The sequence below is a fragment of the Temnothorax longispinosus genome, chromosome 9 (genome assembly GCF_030848805.1).
Source record: "Temnothorax longispinosus isolate EJ_2023e chromosome 9, Tlon_JGU_v1, whole genome shotgun sequence".
NCBI classification, from domain to species: domain Eukaryota; kingdom Metazoa; phylum Arthropoda; class Insecta; order Hymenoptera; family Formicidae; genus Temnothorax; species Temnothorax longispinosus.
Genome location: NC_092366.1, coordinates 7,521,944 through 7,526,014, shown reverse-complemented (window position 1 = coordinate 7,526,014; position 4,071 = coordinate 7,521,944). Strand labels below are relative to the sequence as shown.

The following is a 4,071-nucleotide window of genomic DNA, read 5'->3' as shown; positions in this document are numbered from 1 at the left end:
GTTTTTCTTGAAAGGACTTCATTTGTGTTTCAATATCCTTATTGTGGACAAACATAAGGAGTGTGTCGGGTGGTTGATTTAAAGACGGTAGTTTAACTTTTCTGCATGAATAACACATTCTAGAGGTGCTTAAGTTTTAAACTTTTTTACGTGCATGACAATGATCACATATTGCATCCGTTTTCTCAATTATTACACTCGGATGAAATTGATATTCGTAATTTGAATCATAACTAAATGTCTCTAATTTCAAATCGGGCCGCATAAATGTTTTCGTAGATTAAACGTGTCGTAACCGGTTTTTTTCTACTCGAGTTTCACACTATTGAATCATTTCCGCTTTTCCGATATTTTACTTACCAATCAGCGACATCATCCCTTTACCAGGCGTTTTTTCGGGAATTTTGAGATTGCTCGCTCGTGTATCAAGACGATACAGAGCGGTACGGCGGGTTGCCTATTCGAGCAGGCGCGCATGGTCGTTCACAATTGCGTTGACTTCGGTGCATCACTTATAATCACTCGCATATCTTTTTTACAATAATCTCCTTTTTAGAAGAGGAAAATGAACTTTTTAGCGCCCGAAGTTGCAATACAATTGTGACGGATTCGTAGCAGTAACGTTAAAACAGAAGTCGAGATGACAATATATGAAATAAATTTTATTAAGAAAACGAAAGACATCTTTTCTCTTACGAAAAAAGCTCGTACCATAGACCATCATAATCATTATATATTATAATTTTATTACTTAAATTATTTTTTGCACACAATGTTTATGCACAGGACAAAAGTCAGCAATTAGCATATGTGTGCAAATTATAAGTCGGCTAATAAATTTCATTCAATGTAAGTATAAATAATGGCAGAAATCACCATTAACAAATCTTACAATATTCATTTTGTTTAATTAATAAATAATTTATCATTAAATTGATAATCAATTTAATATATCAATACTAATCTCATAAACAAGAGGTTTATTAGTATAAAATATACATTTTAATTATGATGCTAATGAATAGTTTATATAAGGCAAATTATCATAATATTTAATGAATACTTTTCAGTAATAAATTCCTTGTAGATTTAAATGAGATTCAGTAGCATTAATTACATAAAGATGCTTATTAGCATCAGTATATTGAATTAATTATTAATGTTAACGATGAAATATTAATAATCTGAAATAAATGTTGTTAGACATAAGATCCGCTGATAATCGTTTTTGTCGTTATAAATAACGATGGAAACGGTTATCAACGGATCTCGTGCCTAATAACATTTATTTCAGATTATTAATATATATATATTGTCACGTCTTTTTCACTCCCGGAGCGGTCCGGGCCGTGTGACGGATCAAAAGGGGAAGGAGAGAAGGATGATAGGCCTCTCCGGCAGTTCTCTCGCACCCCCGACACTCCACTAACCGAATTTTATTGTTGGGCACCAGACGCGTGAATTCGCGTCCGCAAAATCGCGAGAAACTAAAGAGAGAGACGCAAGGCGAAATAAGTCGGTGTGCGAGGAATCGGCTAGCTCGACCTAATAGCAGGGCGGGGTTGATTAAGGGCAGCGCGATGTTCGGCGGGGTGACACGCAAATCATTAACTCAGTCAGCTAACAAATGAAAAGGAACATTTATTATAGAATAACTTTCGGAAAACAATGCGGCCATTTCGGCTTCCATTAATCCTAAAAAGCAAATAGATAGCTGATAACACGGACGTCAAGTTTTGAACAATAAGAATGGCAGTAACACGGACGCCAGAAATAAGCGGAGAATTACGTTAATTTAGTAAACGCGCAGAAGGCGCCATTAATAAGCAAGATAATACTGGTATCTAAACTCACAAATACTTCGAAATCATAGCAGTCGCGCAGATAATAATAGTAGAGTATTAAACTAACAAATAATATAGAATATCTACAGAAGTTACGACCGAATGCGACATAACTGGAGTAAACGCAAAATAATAGAGCGAAATAACGCGAAATAATCGTGCGTCACACTCGGAGCACGTGAACGCAAGGTCCCAAGCGGCGCAATGATTCTGTCGCCAAATTGCTTTAATCTAACGCAGATAGGAAACGTACAAGTGACATTCCAACGCAATAATGATCGAATGCAACGCGTAATATCGCCAAGGGTATCCTGACGCGAAGAATAAGGCGCTGAGGCGCTTGGCATAACACGAAATACTAAAACTAACGCGAGTAATAACGGGACGCAATATTAGGTCAACGCAAGTAATATCCTAATGCAAATAATATCCTAACGCGAATAATATCCTATTAACGAGAATAATAATCAGTCGGTGTGAATAACGCGAATGACACCCCGACTCGAGAAATCAATCGGCACGATCAATATTCTAACGCGAATAATGTGTCGGCACGAACGACATTCCGACGCAAATATAATTCTAACGCAAAGGCTTGCACGCAGATAACATCGGAGCGCAATCACACCAACGCGAATAATATCTCGGCGCAACCAATATCGCGTGGAGAATCTAGGTGTCCTAACGCAAATCACACCTGATGCAATTAAACCAACGTATTTGCAATGTATTTGTTTTACAGGACATGTTCTACATGTCTACCATTGTTCTCCAAACACAATGCGACTCTCCGCATAAAATTTTGTCGCACTCTACTTAATGTGACAGGTGTAATATCGCGACTTGCTACCCGTATTCTTTCAATTAACTCGTTGCAATTCATGGATAATGTCTTATATATACCTGATCGCGTATAAAACCCCATGCAAAATGTCCAGAGGCGTGAGATCAGGTGATCGCGGTGGCCACTCGTGCAGATCACTGTGAATGCCTATCCACCTGTTTGTAAATGGACGATTCAAAATCGTACGAGCGAGAACGGAAGTATGGGCTGGATGGCCGTCTTGTTGGAAGACAATGTTTGGACGGATGTGTAATGGAACATTTTCCAACAAACCGGGCGGTGTTTCCTCCAGAAACTCGGAATATACTTCTGCCGTGACATTTACATTTTCAGGGAAAAAGTACGGTCCGATAATCGTATCGTCCACAATCCCCATCCAAACGTTGACGTGAAATCTTCCCTGGACGTGCGTTTCTTTTATACAGTGAGGGTTCTCTACCGCGTAATGGTGTTCATTATGGCAATTAATCATGCCATCACTGCGGGGAAAGTGCTCTCGTCTGTCCATAATATACTCCGCAGAAAGTAGTCATCCTCAATATCATCAATATCGTCAATCTGTACGATATAAAGGTACAATAATGTATCTGTGTATTTTTTTCATGTTTATTATGCCTTTTTTGCAATTTGTTAAAAATTATTATTAATTTTCTGTTTATTACTTAGGTTGACATTTTATCGCGCAGACTTTAGAAGAAGCGGTGATATGATTAGCACGATATAAAAAACGCGTAAAAGAGAAATATTCGATAAACGAAAGTTATTTGCCACGATTTCGTATAAAAGCTTAAAATATAGCTAATACATTATTAAACTATATAATTTACCTGTTCTGAGACCCAATCACAAAATCTTTCTCGACGGAGCAAATCTTGGGGAGATCATATCCGATACTTCTCGTGCTGGTGTGCGGATTTTCTACAATTGCTTCTCTCACTTGATTGATAGTTTCTTCCGGGCGACGATGATGATTTCGTGCGCGTGTTGACGCGTGTAACGTGCCATGCTGGACAAGGCGAGTTAATAAGGTATGGAAATACCCGTGTGCCGGGTGCCGCTCTTCAGGAAAGCGCTCAGCGTACAAAATTGCGGCCTGCCTTCCATTTTTACGACATTCGCCGTAAATTAATAACATATTGGCCAACTTTTCGTTAGTATATAGTATATAGTAGTACGAAACACTACTATATTTCTTGATTTTACAACACAACTCATAAATACGAGGCACAGCGGCAAAGTAAGTCATCGTCACCTGATATTTTTGTCCTACTAAATAATTAAGAATAGTATATTAATCTGTAAGTAAAGAGTATATACATATCAAAATTATAGCAATAAATGGACATAGAATATAAATCATATGTAGTACAGGAAATAATTGCA

The 4,071-nt window shown here is 37.7% G+C and overlaps 1 pseudogene; it reads right to left on the bottom strand.

Annotated features, from left to right (window-relative positions):
• Window positions 1–1,210: 1,210 nt before the first annotated feature.
• On the bottom strand, window positions 1,211–3,792 carry LOC139819195 (uncharacterized; annotated as a pseudogene).
• Window positions 3,793–4,071: the final 279 nt, after the last annotated feature.